Source organism: Echinops telfairi, unplaced genomic scaffold, assembly GCF_000313985.2.
Source record: "Echinops telfairi isolate 266 unplaced genomic scaffold, ASM31398v2 ScPeMD7_3509;HRSCAF=4178, whole genome shotgun sequence".
Lineage (NCBI taxonomy): Eukaryota > Metazoa > Chordata > Mammalia > Afrosoricida > Tenrecidae > Echinops > Echinops telfairi.
Window position 1 is genome coordinate 5,772,505 of NW_022107407.1, and position 7,835 is coordinate 5,780,339.

Below are 7,835 nucleotides of genomic sequence, written 5' to 3' on the forward strand. Positions count from 1 at the left end.
TACTCTATTTGGTTGTGTATATATTTGGTTTTTAAAGAGAAATTTTAAAAAATGTCAAAGCCCTTGACCAATGAGTCTATTTCAATTCATATCATTCTACATGTGCTACAGATTAGAACTGTTCTATAGGGTATTCTTAACTATGCTCTCTATGGAAACACATCACCATTCCTTTCTTCTATAGTATTGCTGAGTAGATTATAACCTCTAATTTTTAGTGTTGCTGTTGTTAGTTGTTGTCAAATCTATTTCAATTCCTAGTAACACTATATAAAGAACATAATTACTGTACTGTTACCCTGGAATGACTAGAGAAATAAATTAATAGACACATATGTGTGTAACAGAGAACTTTACCTCAAATAGAAATTGTATATTAAGAAAACATCCCACACTTACCTGGCAGGGGAGACACCATGATCAGGAAAGTGGTTTTCCCAGGGCAAGGCTCATCCATTGCCTGCGGGTGTGCTGACCCCTGTGATTTCCCCAAATGCAGAAAACTCGACTGCATAATTTGTGGTAGTGAGAGACTGCGTTCGAGCTCTCCCCTGAAATAAAAAAGAAAGAAAGAAAGAAAACATCCCAGCCGAGTCCAGATCAAGTCCATAAATCAGGTATTACCCCATAGGTGGATACTAGTCCATAAGTTCCTCTATAGACTCACACAGCCATGCAGTGATGCTTAATGCAAGATCACAGGGCAGTGGGTAGAAGGTCTTATGGATCCAGTGGTGTTAGAAGCACCTCACCACTGGCATTGGTTTCCACATGGTTCCTCCAGCTCCAGGGCTCTGGCTCCATCGGCGTAGCTCCATGTGGCTTGCCAACAGGAATGTCTTGCAGATAGAGGGTGTCTGGCCTCAAGTGAGCTATTTATTTCCATAGTGCCTCCAAATAAGGTCATCAAGTTGCGACTTGATTGACAAGCTAAACTCCATCCCTTCACTTTTAATAGTCTCAAGTTTACACCAGATTATGTAACTAGCACATATACCATAAAATAATCTTCTTTAAATAGAGGCATGTTAAACTAGAATATTAGACTAAGGAATGAATGGAAGCAGCCAGAGCAGTAGAAGGTCTTTATTTATCCTTTAGTGGGTATGTGAACCTTTGCCCACATACACTCTGAATGAGCAAACTATGTGCTCATTGTTAGCATCCTGGTAAGAAGACACTTTAAGAATGATTTCTTGCTACATGTTTCAAATGATAAGCTTAGAAAAACCATCAAGCAAAAACTTGCTGCTACTGTTTGGTGCCCATCAAATTGTTTCCAAATAATCTTACTGCCATCGAGTTGATGTTGACTCATAAAAAACCTATAGGACAGTGTAGAATTGTATCTGTGAGTTTTTGAGACTTTAACCATTTCTGAGAGTTAAAAGACGCTTCTTTCTTCCTTGGACCTGCTGGTGGTTCCAAATTGCTGACCTTGCAGTTAGCAGCCAGCAGCACTCCTTTCCATTCATAGTGGCCCAATATACAACAGCACAAAACCCTGCTAGAATGTGCACCATCCCCACAAATATTTCCATGTTTGAGCCCATTGTTGCAGCCACTCTGTCAAACCTCATTGAGAGATTTATTTATTTATTTTGCATTGATCCTCTACTTTACAAGGTATGCTGTCCTCCACGGACTGGTGTTTCCTGATCATATGTTCAAAATATCTGAGCAGGCTTCCCATCCTCATTTCTAAGGAGCATGCTATTTATACTTTTTCTGAGGCAGATTTATTCATTCTTCTGTCAGTCCATGGTGTAGTCAATATTCTTCATTGACATCAGAAGGCAAAGGCATAAATTCTACTCTGTTTTTTCTTATTCAATTTAACATGGAGAGTTCATTTGGTTTGTGGCACTTAAGTCACAAGACTAAAAGGCACACCAGATAAAAATTACACAGACACCCAAGATACAATTCATATTATTCTAAAAAGACAATCTTTACCACCGCTCTCATTTTTGTTGGATCACTCTGGTGCTATTGATCCTGTGTCACATGTAAGTAATACAGTCAATTAAAATAATTTCACAAGAATCCAATAAATCAAGGAATTACAGCTGAATTGGCTGCTAGCATTCAATTACACGGGAATGTGAATTTGCCTAACAATTACCTTTTAGGAAAAATATAGTCCACTAAGAGTTAAATCCAGGCAGTCAGAATGATGCTGGTGAAACATTATTTATGTTTTATTTTATGTGATATCTATTGTTTGAAGAGAGCATACATTTATAATAAAATAAAAATATCTTAATTTTGTATTTTGGTTTGCTTTTTTTCTTGTTTTGATTTTTAATCTAGAAAAGATGCATTTAGTTTTGAGAAGTAGTGAGGGCAAAAGATATATAGCATATCATGCTTGTGTGAACATGGGGGATTAAAATAAAGGGAAATGGTGTCTGGCAGTTACATAATCTGTCAATTTGTGAAGGGGTGGAATCTAGTCAGTCAATCAGGTCTCAACTTGAGGATCTCATTTGTTGGCGCAATGGATAAATATCTCACTGGAGAACAGATACTCTCTGTTTCGTCTTCCTACTGACAAGCCACATGGAGCTCTACTGATGAAACCAAAGGCGTGGGGCTGGAGGAGCCACATGAAGACCCACGCCAGTGCTGAGATGCTTCCACCACCACTGGATTCATAAGACTTTCCACCCACTGGCTGTGATCTTCCTGCACTCAGCATCATTGTATTGGTTGTGTGTCTGAAGAGGAATTTCTAGAGTGGTATGGGACATATGGGCTAGCATTGGACTTATGGACTTGAACTGGACTGGACTGGGCTGGGATGTTTTCTTAATATATAATTGTTCTTTATATAAAGCTCTTTCTTCTACACACGTGAGTGTCTATGAATTTGTTTCTCTAGTCAACCCTGACTAACACATGGTGCAAGGAAGATCTTGTGAATTCTTGCTCTCCTGGCAGTGTCAACAGATGGCAAACATCGGAATAGGACAAGACTGGAAAATGAAGGGGAAATTTTGAGCAGTTGTTGGGTCTTTTCACATTGATGTCAGAGGACAGAGCACGTGGGAGATTTTAATTTGTGACATATGTGATAGATAAAGTCATGAGAAAGGAAACAAACGTCCATGGGAAAAATAAATAGTAAACTAAGAGGACTAGGAATGAGCCTTGAAATAGGTAACACTTCAAAGAAAATGAAGACTGATGAACTGTTTTGTTTTGTCAAGAACATGCTCATATCAAGAAATAGCACTTTAGACAAAGTATGTGCTTCAGAAAGGATGAATTGCTAGATAAATCTAATCTGGGATTCATCCTAATCTGCACCTGTTTGTAAAGGAATCTGTTATAGCTTATAGATAAGAATCCTTCCGTACAGAAACAATAATAAAGCATGTAAATTTGACCCATATTTGCTAGGATTTTTCGCAGAAAATAAGAGTGTACCCAAATGTCTCTCATTTTTTGTCCTGTTTATATAAATACAAATATATTTGTCCAGGATTGACTTCATAAGGGAGAGAAATCAAATACTATGTTTGCAATGAACAGAATGCTTTTATTTTAAAAACTTTAAAGCATCCTGTCAAAATGCATGGCTATGTTTGCACCTTTATGAAAGAACATAACAAAATCTGAGAGAAGTATTATTCCTCAGTTTATTACAGACCTACTGGTAGCTTTTCTTTCCCCAACCCAAAGATGGCAGTGGCAGGAAAAATTTATGTTGAGTGAGGTTTCATGTTATCGAATAAGAGTCAATTTCCAACAGAAGTGGATTTGATGCTCAAAAAGAGGCATGTCCATTTATACCGAAGGGATAATAAGAAAAACTCAGTGGCCAAAGAAGCCTTACCCAGTGGATGAACACCTTAGTACAAGAGGCAAGGACAATGGCTATATGCACAGGAAAGACATGCCTGACCCTGACAAGGCTGGGTCAGGTGGGCTTTGAAGGTAGGTAAGTTCTTACATTTAGAAAGTTTGGGAAATATTGGTAAAATTTTGCATACAAAACAAATTTTTGTATGTGCCCACTTGTCTTAAATCATTTAGAAAGGGATGGTACTCATGATTTATAGGAAAAAAGCCCCATATTTTCTGATGATCTAAATTTCTAAGAAAAGAAAGGAAAATGATAAATAGGAATATATATTCTTCATTTTTTAAATCGTATTTCTTTAAAACAAGCTTTCAGATATGTTATAACCAAATTCAATCATTTTGCTAAACAAGTAAACAGCAACAACAAAGAAGGCCACATACTTAAAGCATTTATGCTATAAGTTAAAGATAAGCAAACTTCTGCACAGGTTCAAATTGACCCACTCCCTGGGAATAAGTTACCCGCTTATTCTTATGGATCATCAACGATTGCTCTTAAGCTACAATTGAGTAGTGTGACTCAGATCTGGAGGTCTATAAAACTTATAATGTTCACTATCTGTCCCTTTACACTCTTGGTTTTTTTATTGTCAGATAAAACCATCCCTTAATGTGTCTGTTTGTCATGTGTTTATTTTCATATTAAAAGCTATACCTTAAGAAGTAGAGAGGCCACACTAACTTCCTAGAATCTAGAAGCACCCCATGATTTCTCTTTGCTCCCAAGCCATGTAGAACCCACTCCCATTGAGTTAACGCCAGCTCATAGTGACCCAATGGGATAGAGTAGAACTGTTTCGTAGGGTTCTCAGAGGGAGTAAGATCTGTCTTCCTCTGTGGAGCGACTGGTGGGTTTGAACAGAGCCCTTGTGGCTAACAACTGAATGGTTGGCCCACAGCAACATCAGGGTCCCTTTTCATGTGCTAAGCAGCTCTAAGCCAGTCCTCACTTCATTTCACTATTTCTTCCAAGCACAAATTTGATCAAATCTTTATTCCAGTTTGCACTGCCCACCTGCTCTGCATGTTGACTAAGTATGAAATATTCAATAAGTTGTTCCCATTTGGAGCACTCAGTGCCAAGGTGATCATCAATTTATATTTGAGAAATCTCTCATTCAATACATCTGCCTAGTCCATAATCAATTTCATGTGGTGTGCTTTTCCAAGGCCCATTTCCCTTATTTTGAACAGAATTCCCCACTAAGTGTGAAATTTCAGAGTTCTACCTTACAAAAGAGGTGAATCATTGAAAATGATAGTGTTTGTTTAAAATGTACATTTCTGGGATTAACCCCAGATCTACTGAATCTCTGGAAGTGGGTCAAAAAGTGTAGACATCAAAACAAAATAAAACAAAAATTGCTAGTGATTCTAATGTAGATTTACAATCTATATTTTAAGACACGCTGATCCCTAGAATCATTTTTAGCCGTAAAGCTTTCATAGCTTTCTGAATACTTGGCTTGCTTTGCATTTCATTTCTCAAATCACTCTTTATGCTTCTATTTATCTGTCTTTCAAAGCTGGAGGGTATTCAAGCAGTGCGAGATTCAGTGTTGCAAAGGGTTTATAACAGTTGAATTTTGTGTTATTATATTTGTTTCATGCATTTAATTCCTGCTGAGAGGCCCAAGTACAGGCAGCTGAATCCCTATTCCAGGTGTTATCCCTCACAAATTGACATCTTTCCTCTCTGTTAAGATACCAAAGCCCAACTGCACCAGAAGAACTAACAAACTCACTGCCTATATTTAGTCTTCCATTCACCTGGGTGAACACAACAGGAGATTTTGGAAGCAACAAGTTGGAATAGAGCTTGCAGCCCAAGACGCCAACCAAAAATGTTTGTAGTGTGGCTAAGTGAAGGATCCGAGTAGGGATTTCTTCTAGATTAGGCATATTTACATTTTAAAAAGTGTTTATTGAGAGAGAGAAGAGGCAGCACAAAATTTCTGTCAGGAAATTGTTGAGGTTTCATATAAAAGTGAGTACTTTATCCCATCATAACTTTCCATCTTGGATCTTTTAAGAGTATTGAAAGTCCAGCACAAAGACTACTAACATACGGGGATTTTCTAGTGTCTAAACCTACTCAATTAGTTGCTTCCAACTCCAATCCCCATTACTTTAGTACTGCTAACATTAATCTAACTCACAGTGATGAACTAAGTTTCAGAATGTAAAATGCTAGACTCGATGGACTGGATCTTCTGAAATTAAGACAGGATTTTAAAAAATAAATGTTGGAAAAATCACTAAAAGGGCAATGAGATTATCAGTGTTTCCAGTGTGAAAGGGTACTCATGTCTGTCTGTTGTCAGAGTGAAAGCAAGAGATGAAGGAACACCTGTATCTTTGTATTGTTCTTTATACCCTGTTCCTCGTTACCTCCTCTAGTCAAGATCATGTGCTCAACAAACGTATTTAGTTGGGCCACCTCCATTTTAACCTTTTCCTTTTATAGACTTAGAGATCAATCATAAAAAAAGAATCTATCTGCCCATCAGAAAATCAACTATTCTTTTCATCCATGGTTCTCAGAGTGGAAAGTATTTTTAACCACCTTTGAACTCCTGCTCAGCTCCAGGCATAAATAACAAGAACTTTGGCTTGATTTAGAAGGAGCATAATACTGCCACCACAGCCATGTTTCCAAGCTTTCACGGCACTTCAGGAGCTAATTTCCCAGTACCAGGTACGCTTGAGAAGCCCTCGTGGCATATTGGTTCCCTGTTGGGCTGCTAACCACAATGTCAGCAATTCCAACACATCAACCACTCCATGGGAGAAAGTTGAGACTTTCTAATGCTGTAAAGAGTTACAGTCTTGGAAATCCACAAGGGATTTCCATCCTGTCCTAAAGGACCTCTACGACTCAGCATCAACTTGGTAGCACTGAGTTTGGTTTGGGTTGGAGGTACCCCAATATGTTCTTTCAAAATGTTTTCTTCTTTTTCCAACTTCCACTTCAATAATTGCCTGTCTCATGTCCAGTTTAACTAGAACTTACTTGGTAAATTATTTTAGCATGAAGTTTTTTCAGAAATAAATCTCATTCCAATTGCAAAATACTTAAAGTATAGCAAGACATTTATATAAATTATATGACTAATAGAAAAATATATAGTAAAATCATGATATACAGTAAATTTAATCAAAAGCACCCATTCTCTGGGTAGGAAAGAGGGAACCGATTACATGGAACTGTGTGTGACCTCCTCCCTGGGGGACAGACAACCGAAAAGTGGATGAAGGGAGACGTCAGACAGGGCAAGATATGACAAAATACCCATTTATAAACTATCAAGGGCTCATGCGGGAGGGGGGAGCGGGGAGGGAGGGGAAAAATGAGGACCTAATGTCGGGGGTTTAAATGGAGAGAAAATGTTTTGAGAAACGATGTACAAATGCGCTTTACACAATTGATGTGTGTATGGATTGGGATAACAGTTGTATGAGCCCCTAATAAAATGTTAAAAAAAAAAAAAAGCACCCATTCTCTCTTTCTATGACAGCACAACATTTTATCGGTTGCCATGGTTTATACTTTCTGAACTGTAAGAGACTCAGAGTTGTTCCTACAGGCAAAGAACCTCATATTTATAGATGTGCAAAGGTTTCCCAAAGAACCACTAGGGTAGAATGTAGATCTCCTGCCTCGATTTCAATCTTTAAACTTCCTGTAAGACAAAAAGATATTCTGAAAGGGTAGAATACAGCCCCATTGAGGAAAAGGTGTGGGATAGAGTGGAAAGAGAAAAGGGGAATAGAACTCCATGACTGCAGCTGTGTGCGTGGCATTGACTATCCTAGTTAGTTAAGAAATAGCATAAACCTTCATTGTAATTTCCTTCTCTGTAAAATGGGATTGTCTGATGTTAAGATTTAGGTACATTTTTTATCAGGGTTATACCTGTGTAAACAATTACTTTCATTATAAGTGATATTATTATTTATTAAAT

General features: G+C 37.8%; 1 non-coding gene across 1 annotated transcript; it reads left to right on the plus strand.

Moving 5' to 3' along the window:
- The first annotated feature begins 391 nt into the window (after positions 1 to 391).
- LOC115870950 lies at positions 392 to 554 on the plus strand. Its single transcript, XR_004047011.1, has one exon. It is a non-coding gene; the product is annotated as a U1 spliceosomal RNA (small nuclear RNA).
- Positions 555 to 7,835: the final 7,281 nt, after the last annotated feature.